Source organism: Bubalus kerabau, chromosome 1, assembly GCF_029407905.1.
Source record: "Bubalus kerabau isolate K-KA32 ecotype Philippines breed swamp buffalo chromosome 1, PCC_UOA_SB_1v2, whole genome shotgun sequence".
NCBI classification, from domain to species: domain Eukaryota; kingdom Metazoa; phylum Chordata; class Mammalia; order Artiodactyla; family Bovidae; genus Bubalus; species Bubalus kerabau.
Window position 1 is genome coordinate 53,784,263 of NC_073624.1, and position 20,029 is coordinate 53,804,291.

Sequence of the window (20,029 nt, forward strand, 5' to 3'; positions counted from 1 at the left end):
GTGGGGCCTGGGCACCTCAGCCCTGGTACAGAAGGCACGAGTGGGCCAGTACCAGTCCAATAAACCAGTATGCAACTAGTCAACTCCTGCTCTCCCGAATTGAGTATGATTTTGCCGCAGCCATTGAGTCAGTTATCTAAGGACTTGCTTCCGGGAAAAGGTCATTGGAGAGGCTGGTCTCCTGTCTTACCTTGTGTGAGCCACAACACCCCCCTTGTTGTAGATTGCTGAATATCGGGGGGCATCAAGTGAAGGCCCCAACTTTCACCAGACATGCTCTGGGGACAGAATGAGTAGGGGCCTGCCACAGGACTCACAGTGACTTTGAGCAAGAGGATGGGGGTGGGGGTCAGGGGGTGGGAGAAAGATCAACCCACATGTGATGTGTACCTAATGCATTTTTATAAAACTGGAAAGAAACACATCAAAATAACATTGATTATAGTGAAATTTCCGATGCTTTTCTTTTCTCTGTGTGCTTCTCTATATTTCTAAAATTTTCTATAGGGAACATGTATGACTATTACTGTATTTTTAGAAAGTTATATGTCCTACAAAAAAAGCAATCCTGGACTTCCAAAAGTATGTTTTAAATGGGGTTTTCAAGTGAAATTTGTGTTTGGAGTATTCACTTGACTCTAGTGATTATGACAGAGGGTGTCATATATGTTTGTAGTGTCCTCCTCCTCAGCTTACTGTCATCACTATCAGTTAATACTAAGTTGAATGACATTTTCACAGGATAGTGATTAAAGGACTTCTTGCATTCTTTTAAGGTGAGCAACTGACGCCTTCTGTGTGCAGTTGCCAGGATCATACAGGACAAGAGCTCTTAATTGCATTTCCTAGGCTTCCAAAACCTCTATCAAACATGTATTGGGCAAAATATAACTTGTTCTATCGAGAATTACACACCATGATATCTTCTTAAGCTCTAGTGTGCAATAAAATATATTAACTAAAACTTTAGTTACTCTGTTCCACCCTGCTCTCAATCAGATTATTGGAGTAAGCTGTCCGTTGGAGCCAACCATCTCAACCACATCCATTGAAATGTGCCATCAGAAGTAAGATGGTGCCCTCAAGTCTATTAACAGTGTTGTTCAGTTGCTCAGGATTTTGAGCATTACTTAGCTAGCATGTGCTGTTGTTCAGTCCCTCAGATGTGTCCAACTCTTTGCAACCCCATGGACTGCAGCACACTAGGCTTTCCTGTCCTTCACCATCTCCCGGAGTTTGCTCAAACTCATATCCATTGAGTTGGTGATGCCATCCCACCATCTCATCTTCTGTCATTCCCTTTTCCTCCTGCCTTCTATCTTTCCCAGCATCAGGGATACATGCCCATGAAAGTAAAGGGACATTCTGGGCCCACTTAATTTGGTAAATGGAGCTGATTTGATTAGCTGGAGAAGATCTTGACTTGTAAAACTGCTAACTCGAGTTACAAAAGTTCTTCCTCAAGCGGTTCTGAAGGATAGACGTCTAGTCACTTTTCCTTCATCTGTCACCTTTGTGAGCAGGAAACACCAGTAGGGTTGAGTTTGAGTTTTAATTCAAAGATTCTGAAGCATTTCACATAAAGAGATTTCAAGTTTTTGGTCACTTAATCCAGAAGGTCAAATAAATTCAGGACAAGAAAAATGTGGTTAAGTCCTCAGAGGAATCAGCACATTAATGGTGTGTGTATGCTCAATTGTGTCCTACTCTTTGCAACTCCATGGAACGTACCCTGCCAGGCTCCTCTGTCCATGGAATTTTCCAGGCAAGAATACTGGAGTGGGTTGCCATTTCCTACTCCAGGGGATTAACCATCCTGCAGGAATTTAAAACTATTCTGTGTAGGCTCATGGGTATAAATAACATCAAAATTAGACATCATACATAAGTCACCGAGGCTATTTAACACAGTTATTGACTATACAAAGCTCTGACCTGTGGATTAGGCAGTCTCACAGTTCATTAGGGAATGTAATTAGCAAGCGTTTATTGGATTTCATTATGGGCTTCAGAGCAGACTGGTATGGGGAACGCCTTGGTAGATATTTTCAGACCAATAACTAAGTGAGCATCACTTCAATGTCTGAAGTGGATAAAGATGTATTTTCAGATATAGATTCAGTGTCCCATGGGGTCGAAAAGAGTAGGACACAACTGAGCAACTATCACCTTCACCAAGCTAAATTCTCATCACACCTTCCTCCCCACCTCTTTCCCATCGTCAATGGCTTCCTCTTCCTCCGCCACATTAGACAGACTTTTCTGCCCAACCATCAAAGTCCTTCATGGTGCTCCCTCCCTCATCTCACATTTTAAAACATTATTTATTTTGGCTATGTTTGGTCTTCATTGCTGCGTGCGGGCTTTCTCTAATTGCCGTGAGTGTGGGCAGTGCACACAGTGGCTACTCTTGTTGTGGAGCACTGACGCTAGAGCACATGGGCTCAATGGTTGTGGCACATGGGCTTAGTTGCTCCCAGGCACGTGGGATCCTCCCACACCAGGGACAGAACTCATGTCCCCTGCCTTGGCCGGTGGACACCCAACCAGGGTGGACAACGTCAACCCTGGTGGACCACCAGGGAAGCCCCCTTCCCTTTGACACAAGCTTCCGCTGGCGTCAGGGCTGGCCTCCTCATCCCCCATGAGGGATGACCCCTCATCACCTGTGCTACTTGTCTGTATTTTCTTGCGTGTCTGACTCCTGTCTAGCACTCGATAAGGAATCATTTCTGGAGAAAGAGGGAGCCAGGGGTAGGTAAACCCATGGCAAAGAGAAGGAGAGGGATGCATATTTGAATTTGTAAGTGGGCAGTCATAGTAAAAGCTTTCATGAAATCTAAGCAGACTGATTCTTTGAGCAAAGGTTTTCAACACTAGCTGACCATTAGGATCACCTGGGAAGCTGTTCTAAAATACAGCCACCCGGTTCCACACTCACAGATTCTGATTTAATTGCTTGAGGTGGGGCCTGGACTTTCAAAGGTTTTCAGTGTTCCAGAAGATTCTAAAGTGCAGCCAGGTTAAGAACTACCCCTTCAGAGCAGGGCTCCGCAGACTTTAATGTTTTTGTCAATCACGGGAGTGGGGGTGGGGGAGCTTTTGTTACAGTGATGATCCTGGTTCAGCGGGCTTAGGGTGAGGCTCGATAGTTTGCGTTAGTGAAAGATTCCCAGGTGTGCTTGTGTGTGTTTGTGGACTACACTGTGGATAGCAAGCTCAGAATGGCAAAGCTGGAATAGGGCACCAACATACACTGTGCATCCAAAAAGAAAGTGAAATAAAGCATGTGTGTGCTACATTGCTTCCATCGTGTCTGTGTGACCCTATGGACTGTAGCCCTCCAGGCTCCTCTGTCCATGGGGATTCTCCAGGCAAAAATACTGGATTGGGTTGCCATGGCCTCCTCCAGGGGATCTTCCCAACCCAGCGATGAACCTCATCTCTTAACTCTCCTGCATTAATACCACCTGGGAAGCCCAAGATAAAGCACACTTGCTGTTATACTGCGTTTCAACCAAATAGGATGATGATGGTAATGCTAATTTGAAAGCTGGGTAAACATAATTAAAGTTTCCCCCGACCTCACCAGTCTGAGTACAGGTAAGGTCTCATGGTTACAATCTGTTTGTGGTAAGTACTCAAACGTCTCCTTACACTCAGTTTGTACATCACAGAACCCCCAGCTCCCTCTCTGTGTCTCACCCAGTGAATTCTAGGTGCTCCTGGGTGGGGAGGGTCTTCTCTCGGTTCATTCCAACAATAATTCTCTCCCGTTCTTCAGCCCAGTATCTCCTAGCTCATGCTAAAAGCTCATGATACCACCTGGGGAGGGAGTGCCCGCCCTCAGAACCTGGTGTTGCCTGTCAAATCTCCCAGGGGTCCCAAAGCTGCAGAACCGTGGAAGTCCAGAGCAGGGTGCCCTTCCAGGGCCTGCGCTGTGCATGACTCACGCAGCAGTGGCAGTTACGCCTTTACTCCCTAGATGCATTCAGTGAGGGGTCAGCCCTGCTTGCCTCCTGCTGTGTCAGTCAGAGTCTGTTCAGACATGGCGTCGGATGCTAGCTGCACCCCGTCTCCAGGCCCAAGTCCGCGCACTGGCCAAAACACAGACATTATAACTGCCTTGTTCCAAGAGGAAAAATATGAATTGGCCTCAAACCGAAAAATCTGCCACCTGGAACTGAGTTTCTCATCTGTGGGATGGCCAGTACTTGTGAATGCTGTCGGCCAGCAGTTCTCCATTTCCCCAGTTTTTTTGAGTGGGGAGTTATCACCCTTTGGAAATTTCTTTCAAGATGCATGTGAAAATTGAAATTGCAATAATATGAAGATAAAATCTTCCTGCCCATGCCCAGCCCTACTGCTCACAGGTAAGCCCCATTGACTATTTCAGTCTTTTTTTTTTTTTTATTTCAAAGTCTTATCATGGCTACCTCCAATGCGAAAATGTATGGTTATACTTCTGCTTCGTGATTTCTTGGTTTTAAGCAATGTCTATGAATTTCCAAGGTGAAAAATGTGAAATTTAATTCACTGGTACCATCTTCTTTTCTGACATCCTCCTCCTGATTTTTGTTGGTTGTATTTTTTAATGACTGGTTCTTACTTTGGTTACTTTTATAATTTTAAGTAACATGCTTAGACTTGTTTCTTGGCTCATACTCTTTAGATATCGTGCTTTTACTTACTATTGTGTAAGATAAAGGAATATACATGCCTACATATTCCTCAACTCCTCTCTTTTCTTTCCAAGTCCAGTTAGCTGTTTGGTTACTTTGTTCATCTAAATGGAAAACAGTTTTAAAAGTTATGTTAAAATATTGTTTGATAAAGAAGTGGGGCAGGTTGACTGGCCATGCAAGATAGAAAATCTAATTTCATATCAATGGGGATATTCCAAGAGTCAAAGTCAAATCCATTTCTCTTCCTCTAAACTCCATCAAACAGTTTCAATCCTGCTGTGTATAGTTTGTTTTGCTTTTGGAACGCATACTTTTGTACTGTTTTGTACCCCCTGGTGTTTTAAAATTTGTTCGTTCTTGTTGATAAGATAATTTCCCACCCACCCCCAATCACTAATATCTTCCAGCTGTTTGATACATTTTGAAGCCAGGAATATGCACGGGCCTCTTCTAGGCCATGTGTGTAGACCTTATCCTGAGAGTACTTTTTGTTACACTCTTGAGTTTCACTGTTCTTATAGGTCACGTCACTGTCTTTCTTTGATTTATTTTTCCTTTTGCCAAAGTAGAGCTTCAAGTTCCTTTCACAGAAAACATAGGTGTTTGCATATCTAAAAATAAATTTTTGCTTATCTGAGTTTTTGCATGTCTGAAAATTGGTTTTGGGATAGCTGAATTTTTGCATATGTGAATATGTATTATACGCCTGTAATAATATGATTAATGGCTTGGTTAATTTTACAATCAAAATCACTTTCATTCAGAACCACTTTGAAGGTATTTCTCAACTGCCTTCTAGAATTTAGTGTCACTGAAAAGTAGTGGTTAAGAGTACTAAGCCAAACTGCTGGGATTTGTTTAGTTTTTTTGTTTTTGTTTGTTTGGTTCTGCCGGGTCTTAGTTGCGGCATGCAGATTATTCATTGCATTATGTGGCTCTCGCGTTGTGGCTCTGGTTATGGTTCGTGGGCTCTAGAGGGTGTGGGCTCAGCAGTTGCAGTGTGCTGGCTTAGTTGCTCCTCGGCATGTAGGATCTTCCTGGACCAGGGACTGAACCTGTGCCCCATGAATTGGCAGGCAGACTCCCAACCACCGGACAAACAGGGAAGTCCCCAAAGTGCTGGTTTTTGTTACCAAATTGAGGTTTGTTTGTTGCTCAGTAGCCAATACTAAGAGTCAAGTGTTGGGCAAAAGGAAAAATAGGTTTATTAAAGACGTTGGTGATTCTGGGGAGAAATTTCCATAAATCCAAGATTTCAAAGAACCAACTCCTCAGGTTTTGTTTGGAGATTTTGGGGAAAAGAAGAAAAGGCTACATCCTGGGGAGGGGGTAGGCTATTTTCAGAGATGATTGTCTCAATCACACAATTCCAAATAGTGGTCATATCTCACTTGTGGTTAGATTATCTGAGCCACAGATCTCTGATCGGCTAGTCCTTCTGATTCCACACGATCTGGGGTCTACGTGCTGTGGGCAGCATATGGTTAACTTCTTCCACCTGGTGGTAGTTCCAGCATCTGCCAAACAGCTCAAAGATATGGCTCCAAGTATTATCTATAGCCCTTGAGGAGGAACTGAAGTCCTTGACTTTGTTTAATGGCCAAACAATTATTGTTTTGTCTTGCTTGACTGTTTTTCTTGCAGCGTTTTCTCACTGCTCAGACTAAATTTATTTTTTAGATAAAGTTTTTCTACAGATAAGAATTAGGCAGAGAACATAGGGGTGGGGTGGGCATCTGTCCTGGGAAGACCCCATAGGGTTCTACTCAGTTACATTTTGAATCCTAGTTTGCTAGCTGCTGGTTTTATATCCAAGGGTAAATTCTTCCGAGTTTTCATGTAAAAAATGGTAATAATAACAACAGTAGTGGTAGTAGCAGCGGCAGCTAACTCATAGGTCTATTTTGAGAATTGAATTACCTAATATATATCAAGTTAAAACAGCTACTCACACACAGATAGCCCTATAAAAGTGTTGGCTCTTTTTTTGGAATCAATTTTATCATTATCTTTATATTTATCCTGGGTATTTTGAAATTTCATGATACTAAAGCTCTGTAGGTCCTTTTGCACTCAATAAACTTGGTACTTAGAACACCCTTCCAAGTATCTTCCTTAAACTCTGGAATTCTAAAAAATACTTTCATGACTTCCATTTTCTCTCTTCTTTCTAGAGCATCTTAGTTAAATGTAGGCTGTGTTGGATTGAGATTGTGTGTTTCTTATCTTCTTTCTTCAGATTTTCCATTTCTTTCTATATGCTGGAAGATCTCTTCTATTTCTTCCACCTAATTTAAATATTACATTTAAATTTTCTGCACCCATATCTTGATCACAAACAATTTCTTGTTCTTTGTTCCTTTTGGAGTTTTTAATGGACATAATTAATACCTATCCACATCTCTTTGTGGCTTTAGTTAGATTTATGATCTCCAGTTTCTGCTAAATTATCTCGGGTCCTTCAGAATGTGATGACAATAGTCCTTTATAGAGGCCTCACATCTTTTGAATACTCTCTGTTTTAATACTTCTCTATGATACTAGTTTCTTCTACTCACAATAGATGTATTTTAAAAATCAAATTTGCAACTCCCAGTAACTAGACTTTGGTTCTGTCAGCCAAAATATGTTTCTAAGAGAACTTTGATTCTAAAGTTGGTTGTATGAGGGAATTGCTAGGTCACATGACATCTATTTTGCGCTGAGGGGAGGCAAAGGCAAAATTTCTCTGAGATCTGTAGCAGCAGGGACCACAGCTCACCCTCCACCAGACTAGTTTTGTAATATGGTTTGGAAGATGTTCCTGGAGACTCCAGGTTGATTCCTCCTATTCTTTCAAGATCGTCTAAGATGCCAAATACCCAATACCATGCTTTCCTGATGATGACTCTCTAGCTGAATTTATCCCCCAAATTCCAGATTTTTTCAAACTGCACACATTAACTTGCCATATGGACACTCATTGAGCCCCACTTCCTGGTATTCATGCCTTGGTATAATCCTCCCTTTGAGTGTGGACAGGATGAGCATATTGCCTCACTTCTAATGAATAGAATATGGCAAACGTGTTCTTGTTGTTCAGTCACTCAGTCATGTCTGACTCTTTGCAACTCTGTCCTTCACTATCTCCCAGAACTTGCTCAAACTCGTGTCCATTTGGTCAGTGATACCATCCAACCATCTCATCCTGTCACCCTCTTTTCCTCCTGCTTTCAATCTTTGTCAGCATCAGGGTCTTTTCCAGTGAGTCAGCTCTTTGCATCAGGTGGCCAAAGTATTGGAGCTTCAGCATCAGTCCTCCCACTGAATATTCAGGATTGATTTCCTTTAGGATTGACATGTTTGATCTCCTTGCAGTCCAAGGGACTCTCAAGGGTCTTCTCCAGCACCACAGTTAAAAAACATCAATTCTTCAGCACTCAGCCTGCTTTACGGTCCAACTGTCACATGCATACATGACTACTGGGAAAACCATAGCTTTGACTATACAGACCTTCATCAGTAGAGTGATGTCTCTGTTTTTTTAATAGCTGTCTAGGTTTGTCATAGCTTTTCTTCCAAGAAGCAATCATCTTCTAATTTCCTGACCAGTATCACTGTCCACAATGATTTTGGAGCCCAAGAAAATAAAATCTGTCACTGTTTCCACTTTTTTTGCCATCTATTTGTCATGAAGTGATGGGTCTGGATGCCATGATCTTCATTTTTTAAATGTTGAGTTTTAAACCAGCTTTTTCACTCTCCTTTTTCACCTTCAAGAGGCTCTTTAGTTCCTCTTCGCTTTCTGCCATTAAGATGGTGTCATCTGTATATCTGAGGTTGTTGATATTTCTCCCAGCAATCTTGATTCCAGCTTGTGATTCATCAGGTCTGGCATTTCACATGACATACTCTGCTTGTAAGTTAAATAAGCAGAGTGATAATATACAGCCTTGATGTACTCCTTTCCCAATGTGGAAGCAGTCCTTTGTTCCATGTGCAGGTCTAACTGTCAATAGTCCTGTCCTACAAACAGGTTTCTTAGGTAAGGTGGTCTGATATTCCCATCTTTTTAAGAATTTTCCAGTGTGCTGTGATCCACATAGTCAAAAGCCTTTGTGTTGTCAATGAAGCAGAAGTAGATCTTTTTCTGGAATTTCCTTGCTTTTTCTAAGATCCAGTGGATTTTTGGCAATTTGATCTCTGGTTCCTCTGTCTTTTCTAAATCCAGCTTGTACATCTAGAATTTCTCAGATCATGTATTGTTGAAGCCTATCTTGAAGGATTTTGAGCATTACTTTTGCTTGCATGTTCTGTTGTTCAGTCACTCAGTCGTGTCCAACTCTTTGTGACCCCGTGGATGGCAGCATGCCAGGCTTCCCTGTCCTTCACCATCTCCCGGAGCTTGCTCAGATTCATGTGCATTGAGTCGGTGATGCCATCCAACCATCTCATACTCTGTCGTCCCCTTCTCTTCTGCCTTCAATCTTTCCCAGAATCAGGGTCTTTTCCAGTGAGTCAGTTCTTCGAATCAGGTGACCAAAATATTGGAGCTTCAGCTTTAGCATCAGTCCTTCCAATGAGTATTCAGGGTTGACTTCCTTTAAGATTGACTGGTTTGATCTCCTTGCAGTCTATGTGAAATGAGTGCAATTGTAGAGTAGTTTGATTCTTTGGCATTGCCTTTTTTGGGGACTGGAATGAAAACTGACCTTTTCCAGTCCTGTGGGCACTGCTGAGTTTTTCAAATCTGCTGGCATATTGAGTACAGCACTTTAACAACATCATCTTTTAGGATTTGAAATACTTCAGCTGGAATCCATCACCTCCACTAGCTTTGTTCATAGTAATGCTTCCTAAGGCCTGCTTGACTTCACACTCCAGGATGTCTGACTCTCGGTGAGTGACCACACCATCGTGGTTATCTGGGTCATTAAGACGTTTCTTGCATAGTTTTTCTGTATATTCTTCTTAACCTCTTCTGTTTCTGTTAGGTTCTTGCTGTTTTTGTCCTATATTGTGCCCATCTTTGCATGAAATATTTCCTTGGTATCTCTAATTTTCTTGAAGAAATCTCTAATCTTTCCCATTCTATTGTTTTCCTCTATTTCTTTGCTTTGTTCACTCTAGAAGGCTTTTTTTATCTCTCCTTGCTATTGTCTGGACATTAGATGGGTATATCCTTCCTTTTCTCCTTTACCATTCATTTATCTTCTTTTCTAAGCTATATGTAAGGCCTACTCAGACAACCAATGTGCCTTCTTGCATTTCTTTTTCTTGAGGATGATTTTGGTCACTGCCATCTGTACAAGGTTACTAACCTCCATCCATAGTTCTTCGGGCACTCTATCAGATCTAATCCCTGGAATCTATTTGTCACTTCCACTGTATAATCATAAGGGATTTGATTTAGGTTATACCTGAGTGGTCTAGTGGTTTTCCTACTTTCTTCAATTTAAGCCTGAATTTTGCAATAAGGAGTTCATGATCTGAGTCACAGACAGCTCCAGATCTTGTTTTTGCTGACTGTATAGAGCTTCTCCATTTTCAGCTGCAAAGAATATAATCCATCTGATTTCAGTTTGACCATCTGGTGATGTTCACGTGTAGAGTCGTCTCTTGTGTTGTTGGAAGAGGGTGTTTGCTATGACCAGTGCATTCTCTTGGCAAAACTCTTAGCCTTTGCCGTGCTTCAATTTGTACATCAAGGCCAAACTGGCCTGTTACTCTAGGTATCTCTTTATTTCCTACTTTTGCATTCCAGTCCCCTATAATAAAAAGGACATCTTTTTTTGGTGTTAGTTCTAGAAGGTCTTGTAGCTCTTCATAGAACCAGTTAACTTCAGCTTCTTTGGCATTGGTGGTTGAGGCATAGACTTGGATTTCTGTGATGTTGAATGGTTTGCCTTGGAAACAAACCGAGATCATTTGTTGCGTTTGAGATTGCACCCAAGTACTGCATTTCCAACTCTTGTTGACTATGAGGGCTACTCCATTTCTTCTAAGGGATTATTGCCTACAGTAGTAGATATAATGGTCGTCTGACCTGGCAGACATGCTAGGATGTCTAAGTCTAAGATTATGTAAATAGAAGACTGTGGTTTCCAGCTTGGACCCTCAGTCTTTCTAGCTCTCCCTTGGGTCATTCACCCTAGAGAAAGCCAACTGCCATATCATAATGCAGCCCTGCAGAGAGGCCTATGTGGTCAGAGAGCAGGACCCACGACATATTATATGAGTGAGCTGGGAAGCAGGGCCCCGGACTCTCAACTGAGCTTGAGTGCAACCTCTTGAGACATCTTGAGCCAGAGGCACCCAGCTAATCCATCTAACTTCTGAATTGTTATCTGTGAGATAGTACATGTTTGTTTCTCGGCCACTATGTGGTGGGGTAATTTGTTATGCTGCAATAGCTCACTAATAAATATATCACAGGTTTAACTTGTCTAAAACTAAGCCCCCAACATGCTCCTCCTCCCACAGTTTTCCCCATCTCAATAAAAGCCTACTCTATCCTTTCAGACCAAAAAGTTGGAATTATCATTGACTTCTCTTTTTCTCTCACAACTAATAGCCAAACCATCAGCAAATCCTACTAGCTCTATCTTCAAAATATTTCTAAAATCTGACTCTTTTTTCATCTTCACTACCACCCTGGATGACTTCTTGTTCCCAGAAACTCATTGAAATGTTAAGGGGGTAAACTCAATTGCTCAATATGTCATCTTCCACCAGGAGATAGCCTATTATATTTCTTATTGTCCCCACTATATGATAATGCCTTTATTTTTCTACTTGTGTTTGTTACCTTTTTACCAGAAGTCTTTGTGCCTGGTATTATGAAATTTTATAATGATATGCCTCTTGGATATTTTTTTTGTTCATTGTGGTAAGCAGAGTCTCTCCTTTACTTCTGGAAAATTTCCCACTATATTTAGATAATTTTCTATTCACTGTCTTATCTGTCTGGAACTCCTAGGTTGGAAATTGTGCCTTCCGAGTAGATTAACCACTCTCTAATCTTTCTTGTTTTTTATCTTTGAATCTCTCTCTTTTTTTAATCTCCTTTCTGTGAGGTTTCATCTCCCTATCCTTCAATTGAATTTATTTTGGCTCTCCTATTTTTAATTTCCAAAAGTTCTTTTTATTCTCTATCTGTTCCTTGTTCTTGGCATTTCTTGTTTTATGAATACAATATCCTCTGTTACCTCTTGAAAGATACCAGCTCCACTTGGTGGGTTTTGCTTGTTTTCATCTTCTCTATTTCCTCTGGATTTATTTTTTTTCCCTCTGCTTTGTGTTCTTTTGTTTTTGATGGCTTCCCCAAATATTTGGAGATTCTTTGCTATTTGCTTTGTTAAAGGATTAAACTGAGTCATATTAAAATTTTTAAGAGTTCATTTGAGCAAAAGTACATTCAAAGCAGTGCCGAATGGAAAGTGGTTAGAAATGTACCCCCAGCAACCAGGGAAAGACTTATATAGAGAAATGTGGAAGCAAAGAAAGGAAATTATTTGATTGGCTATAGTTTAAAGCCTAGTTTGCTGTTTGTGATTGGTTGTCCTTACTGTGTTCATTTCATAACCTTAAAGCATTTACAGGCTTAGATTCTGGTGACTGATGCTGTATGGCTTACATAAGCAGTCTCCTTGTTTAATTATTCTAACAGCTTATAGTTAAGAGTAAGATCACATACGGTTTCATTTGCTGACATGGATTTTACTTTAGAATCATTAGGGCAATTGGGCATTTCTTTGGAGGACATTTCTCCAGAATCTCAACTAACATGTATATTGCAAAAGGCTTATTCCCACATTGGAAGGCAAGGAATAATAGCCAACCATAGAGTGCCAGACATGAGTACCAGAGTATTCTTGTCTACACATGACTTCTCGGCAACACACTGAACTATGCGCTTACCATATTTTATTATTGTACTATAACTTGTGACCAGCTGAGGACAAGGACTGTCATTTATTCATCTGGATATTCCTCAATGTCTCAATAAATGCTTGTGGAATGAATAAATGGATAAGCTAAATTTATTTAGAGCCTTGCCCAGAAACTCAAATAACACCAACCTAATAATATTGGCTAACTAACTGCTGTGTCAGAGGTCCCCCACCCCAGGCCCTTAGTGATCCACCCCAGGTGAGGCAACTCAGATTGAATGTATGGAAACAAGGGTCTGCAGGTGCTTAGCACCTGTCAGAATGGCCGTCCTCTCCACTGTGCTGTGTTGCTGCTTATGCTTAGCAATGAGGCCAAATTCATTCTTGGGTCCTTTTTGTCAAAACTGAACATGGAGATAATGGCTTCTAACTACAATTAGCTCTTGAACAACATGGTGTTTGAATTGTGTGGGTCCATTTATAGAGGGTTGTTTTTTTTTTTCCATAAACAGTCAGCCTTTTCTATTTCTGGGTTTTATGTCTGTCTGCAGATTCAACCAACTGCAGATGGAAATTTCCATCCCTGGTTGGTTGAATTTGCAGATGCAAAATCGGGTATACAGAGGGCTGCTGGACTATGCCATTTTATACATGGGACTTGGGCATCTGTATATTTTGGTATCTGCAGGGGCTCTTAGAACAAGTTTCCTGGGACTATCAAGGGATGACTGTGTATGGCGATCCCTTGTGTGTATTTGATTTGGATATTTTTCTATCTTGTATTTTCCACATTAAAGTGCTATCAGTATTGTGGCAGCTCTGTTGTTTTGCCATCTCACTAACCTGAATAACCACTTATCTGAAAATGTGCCTCCTTTGAGACCAATGGTGAACACTATATTATTTTCCATCTAGGAAAAGGAACATTATCCCTATTATTTTTTCCCCTTTTAAGACAGTTTATTATATTTTCTCCAACATCAAGATAATTAACATTTTTAATAGGCTTCTTAATACCTTTTGGAAATACAAAGAGATGATGTCTTTCCCACTGAAGCATCTATTATTCATTCGCATCATGAAAGTGAAAGTGTTAGTCGCTCCGTCATGTCCGACTCTTTGCAACCCCACGGACTGTAGCCTGCCAGTCTCCTCTTGTCCATGAAATTCTCCAGGCAAGAATACGGGAGTGGGTAGCCATTCCCTTCTCAATGGGTTCTTCCCAACCCAGGGATCAAATCCAGGTCTCCTACAGTGCAGGCAGATTCTTTATCATCTTCACTTTTTTCCCACTGAAGCATCTATTATTTATTTGCATCATACCAAGTACAATAATGGATAAGAGAAGAAATGTTCCCTTCAGAGTTTTACAATCTAGTGAAGGAAGAATACACAAACATAACTAATACAAGTTTGGCAAATATTGTAGTAGTACTAACACCTCAGAAATAGTATTTAAGGGATGGAGAATAAGCCAGTGGTCTTTCTGTGATCCTAGCTGGCTTTACACAGAGCTTCTAAATGACTCTCAGACATATAAGTAAAACTTTAAATTAGTAAAATTACCTTGTGCTTTGCTTTTATCACTTCCAGTTTGGATTCATAAATTAACAAATGGAAGTTTCAAGTGACAGGCAGGTGTGAAAGAGAACCCAAAGAAACAGCTGCTTTAAGGAATAATATTGAAAATGCATAAAAGCTGTTAATAAATAAAAAGAAGCCCATATGTGTATTTTTTAAAAATCCAACACTTCTTTTCTGGCTTCCTTGCAATTCCTAAATGTAAATAGATTTTTAAAAAAATTAACCAAATCAGCCCAGATTCGCAAAGACCCTCAAGGATAAGAAAGGAGTTAATGTGAAAGCTTAAGAAATGATGGTTGTTGAAAAAGGAGGGTGGAGCATGAAAGACAGAACCAAGGCTCATGAATGTGGCCAGGAAGTGAAACTGAGGTGGGGGTGGGGGTAAGACAAACAAGAGTGGCTTGAGTCCAGCTGCTCAGAGGAGCCCTTGGATTCTGTGTTTGCTTGGGAAATGACGAGGCTGAGAAGGCTCCAGACCTCAGTCTCCTTCTCCCACCACCACCAAAGACCAAAGCAGCTCTGCATGTGTCTATTTTTCCAGCTGAGTGAGTCAAAGTTCATACTGTTCACCATACAACAGGCCAATCAAGAGACCAGTTGCCGGGGCAACGAATAGCAACTTTATTAGAAAAGTCGGCAGACTGAGAAGATAGGGGACTAGTGTCCCAAAATACCTTCTCACCCAGGTTCGAATTCAGGATTCTTTTATACTTAAAGAGGAGGGGCTAGGATTGGTTGCTGCAAGCCAAATCCTTTGTTCTTATAGCCATCCACATAGGCTGGATATTCCTATGGACCTCAACAAGACAAATGTTATTCTATGTTCTCTGCAACTTTTAATTGCTTTATGAATGGAAAAGTGGTATACCCTTGAAGGTCAGAACCTTGAGAATGGACTGTCCTATATATTTCAGATTATAGGCAACATCCTTAACTCGTGCGTGTGTGCTAAGTCTATTCAGTCGTGTCTGACTCTGTGTGACGCTATGGACTGTAGCCCACCAGGCTCCTCTGTCCATGGGATTCTCTAGGCAAGAATACTTGAGTGGGTTGCCATGCCCTTCTCTAGGGCATCTTCTTGACCCAGGGATTGAACCTGCATCTCTTACATTTCCTGCATTGCCAGGCAGGTTCTTTACCACTAGCACCACCTGAGAAGCCCAATAGAACACACAGGTTAAAATAAAAGAAACAGATCCAATATGGGGTCAGATACGTTCATCCCTATTACAAGGTTGGACTTCTTTTTTAAAAAAATTAATTTATTTTAATTGGAGGATAACTACTTTACAGTGCTGGTTTTTGCCATACATCAACATGTATCAGTCATGGGTGCACATGTGTTCCCCCATCCTGAATTCCCCTCCCACTTCCCTCCCCACCCTATCCCTCTGGGTTGTCCCAGAACACCGGCTTTGAGGGCCCTGCCTCGTGCATCAAACTTGCACTGGTCATCTGTTTTGTATATGGTAATATACATGTTTCAATGCTAGTCTCTCAAATCATCCCACCCTCGCCTTCTCCCACAGAGTCCAAAAGTCTGTTCTTTACATCTGTGTCTCTTTTGCTGCCTTGCATATAGGATCATCATTACCATCTTTCTGAATTCCATATATATATGTGTTAATATACAGTATTTGTGTTTCTCTTTCTGACTTACTTCACTCGGTATAATAGGCTCCAAGATTTCATTTGAACCCATCGTTTGGAAGTTTTTGCAAAGTTTAAATGAATGTTGCTGCGCTGGCATAGAGAGCCAATCAGAAAAGTGGAAGTTGTATCTGTGTGGCTATCGGAGTCAAGACCAAATCACAAAGGCAGGCGGTAAAATGCAAGCAAAAGGGTCAGACATTGGAAATCCTGGCAGGTACTCAATAAACTAAGTTGAAAAAAAAGCAGATCCCAACAGTGTCTAGGATTCCACAGGAAAGGCCAGGATGAATGGAAATCATTCAAGATCAATATTCTGACCTGAGTGGCAACCTCAGCTCAGTCATGGTGAGGAAACAATATGGAGATCCACATAGGAGTAAAGCTCAAGGAAAGACAGATGCTGGTCAAGGCTTTAAACATCATATTTAAAGACAGGATCTTCTAAGTCTTTAAGAATAAAAGAAATACTGGGAGATATAAAAATAAAACAAATTTGGAGTTTACCCTTTATAACCTTAGAGAATAGAAGAGGAAGGCTATGGGAATATTTTGCACAAAGCTAAGAGAAATTGGATTGTCAGTATTCTCGCAGGGTTTGCTAGGTTGGCCTTTACCTTGACCTTTAGCAGACACAATGTTGACCTTTTTTAGAAGCCAAAGAGGCTTTTCTAAGAGGTTCTGAAACAAATTCCATAGCTGCAAGAACTTTTATGAGGGGCCCTGAAGATTTGAAATGGATGAGGCTTTTCTGAAAGAGAAGTTGCCTAGTGCCTCCCAGGATGCATGGTGAATGAAGGAATGTTCATATCTGTCAGACCAAAAAATATGAGAAGCACGAGGTACAAACTTGATTCTTTAAAAAGAAATGTCAGATTTCTGAGTTAACACACACACTTGGTCTCCATAGCTTTCATTATAAGATTGCAATAATTGTTTTTAAATAAATCAGAATTCTAGACATTAGATATACAGTGGTAAGAGCACAGACATGGTTTGTGAAATTTAAAGTTCGTGGCTTGAGGGTGGGGCTTTCCTAGTGGCTCAGAGGTAAAGAATCTGCCTGCCAGTGCAGAACATGGGGTCAGTCCTGAGTCAAGAAGATCCCCTGGAGAAGGAAATGGCAACCCATTTCAGTATTCTTGCCTGGGAATCCCCATGGACAGAGGATCCTGGCAGGGTACAGTCCAGGGGGTCGCAAAAGAGTCTAACATGACTTCCAACTAAACAACAAGATTGAGAGTACAGAATGAAGAGAAATCAAGACATTACATTTTACTGTGGCAGCTGTGTGATGAAAAACCAAGCCATTGTAGCAATTAAAAATGTACATGGAAGGTGGTGACAAATATTCATATAAATGTATCACTTAGATAGTATGACAAGAATATCCCCCAGACAAAACCCAGACAATGCTGGAACAAGCTGCCATATCATTCTATGGACTCTCACCTCCCTCTGTAAATGCACTCATACAGAGAGTGGACATTGGGACCCAGAGAATGGATATGATGCCCCTGCCCAGCTTGAAGAAGCCAGAGCAGTCATCGCCCCTTTCCCCAATGACTTGGTCCACGTGCCTCAAGACAAGGATAGGTAGACAGTTAGTTATGAGCAGGTTGTTAAGGAGCCAAAGATTTGGCCCATAAATAAAAAGAGGGGGGAATGTTGAGGCCTATACCAAGGTCAACATTCAGAAAACTAAGATCATGGCATCCGGTCCTATCACTTCATGGTAAATAGATGGGGAAACAGTGGAAACAATGGCTGACTTTATTTTGGGGGGCTCCAAAATCACTGCAGATGATGATTGCAGCCATGAAATTAAAAGATGCTTACTCCTTGGAAGCAAAGTTATGACCAACCTAGACAGCATATTAAAAAGCAGAGACATTACTTTGTCAACGAAGGTCTTTCTCATCAAGGCTATGGTTTTTCCAGTGGTCATGTATGGATGTGAGAGTTGGACTATAAAGAAAGCTGAGTGCAGAAGAATTGATGCTTTTGAACTGTGGTGTTGGAGAAGACTCTTGAGAGTCCCTTGGACTGCTAGGGGATCCAACCAGTCCATCCTAAAGGAGATCGGTCCTGAGTGTTCATTGGAGGGACTGATTGAAGCTGAAACTCCAATACTTTGGCCACCTGATGCAAAGAGCTTACTCATTTGAAAAGACCCTGATGCTGGGAAAGATTGAGGGCAGGAGGAGAAGGGACTGACAGAGGATGAGATGGTTGGATGGCATCACCGACTCAATGGACATGAGTTTGGGTAAACTCTGGGAGTTGGTGATGGACAGGGAGGCCTGGCATGCTGCGGTCCATGGGGTTGCAAAGAGTCGGACACGACTGAGTGAACTGAACTGATACCAAGGTCACAGGATAAAAATCTCTGGAACTGACCAAGCCCCACAGCCACTGTTGCCATGAGCCTTTGGACCTAAACCGGCCAGTTCCCTGACCCCATAGTATGGAAATACTCACCCTATCATCCACCCTGTAGCATCCTAACCAATCACCTAATGCCACCATTCCTATAAATTCTTACAGGAATTCTCTGTCTTGAGGTTATAAAAATTGGCTACTAGCCTGCAAAAGCATTCAGCTTTCCCTTGAACCAGCCTGCTGTTCTAACAGCATCTCCCACTCTAATAAACTTTATTCTTCTCTCTCAAAAAAAAAAATGTATCATTAATATGTAAGTTAAAAAGATGGAATCATCTGGATAAAGAGCCACTGCCAGAATTAAAAACAAAAGTAAACAATCGGCTTAAAGAGAGGCACTTAAAAAATGAAAGTTGTATGTAAAGTAAAAAAGGTTAAACTGTGTAGCTTACTATCATACAGATGTGATGAGTTCTTACAAAATGAATACTTCACTTTTTCCTGATAGGTTGTCAAGGTTGATAAACAGTTTCTGCACAACAGACCCCAGACATTTAATTATTTGATGGGAAGTGCACAATTTTCATAGCAATATAAGAAAAAATAAACCATCTTCTAGGTGCCATTACTCATGGTTTCAATTTACAAAAATAAAGTGATAAAGTCCAATGTTGGCAATCAGGAGAAATATATATTCATATTACAGTGCCTAGCAGCACTGTAAGTGGATTTTATCTTTTTTGGAACACTTAGGATATTGCAACAAGAACTGTAAAATTGTTCACACCCTTTGTTCTGCTAACTTAACTAAGTATCAAGAAAATACATTCTGAAGAAAATCCAAGTTTTTTAAAAAAAACAGTGTTCATATTGACTTTTTTTTTTTTAATTAAAGATATAATCCAAATTCTCAGTGTTAAAGGAATAACTAAGCCAGGGGGTGTAAATTTTGCTATAGCTAGTAAAAGGACAACAGAGGATGAGATGGTAGGATGGCATCACCGACTCAATGGACATGAGTTTGAGCAAACTCCGGGAGATAATGAAGGACAGGGAAGCCTGGCATGCTGCAGTCTCCATGCGGTTGCAAGAGCTGGAAAGGACTGAGCAACTGAACGACAATTAAAACAATGAGCAGACATTTGCATGGGACCATGAGGGATTAACCCAGTCTAGAATTACCTTCCCATGATTAAAAAAAAAAAATAGTAAAATGGGCAAAATATAGGAAATAATTAGCTTTGGAATTTGGGGACAACAGGCAGAAACAAATTGTGATCCTTGAGAAAGGAAAACAATGAGATGAGGTCTGCTATTGCCAGGGTTTTCTGCCTAGAGATAATCCTCATACTGTAGCCCACAGAAAAATCCCAGACTCAGTCCACCACTCTTTTTTTTTAAATTGGAGTGTAATTTCTTCACAATGTTGTTTCTGCTGTACAACAGGTGAATCAGCTATATGTATACATATATCCCCTCCTTGCTGAGCTTCCTTCCCACCCCTCTAGGTCATCTCAGAGCACTGAGTAAAGCTCCCTGTGCTTGCTATACCGTAGCTTCCCACTAGTTATCTATTTTATACATACTGCTGGGCTAGTTTAGTCAATATAGCATGAGACACTTAATCTCAGGGTCATGAGTTCGAGCCCCACATTGGGTGATCTCTTTGGGCTTCCCTGGTGGCTCAGAGGGTAAAGAATCCTGCTGTAATGCGAGAGACCTAGGTTTGATCCCTGGGTTGGGAAGATCCTCTGGAGGAGGGCATGGCAACCCACTCCAGTATTCTTGCCTGGAGAATCCCCATGGAGAGAGGAGCGTGGTGGGCTACAATCCATTGGGTTGTCCATGGGGTTGTAG

At 41.2% G+C, this 20,029-nt stretch overlaps 1 protein-coding gene and 1 long non-coding RNA gene across 2 annotated transcripts in view; one reads left to right on the forward strand and one right to left on the reverse strand.

Annotated features, from left to right (window-relative positions):
• Nucleotides 1-20,029, reverse strand: part of NOPCHAP1 (NOP protein chaperone 1) — a 256,395-nt gene that overhangs the window by 186,519 nt on the left and 49,847 nt on the right. The gene's annotated exons all lie outside the window — the stretch shown is intronic.
• The window catches only part of LOC129648528 (uncharacterized), a 61,761-nt gene continuing 43,618 nt past the window's right edge, over nt 1,887-20,029 (forward strand). Inside the window, exon 1 of the long non-coding RNA XR_008712762.1 lies at nt 1,887-4,373. This is a non-coding gene — a long non-coding RNA (uncharacterized LOC129648528). The remainder of the gene's footprint in view (nt 4,374-20,029) is intronic.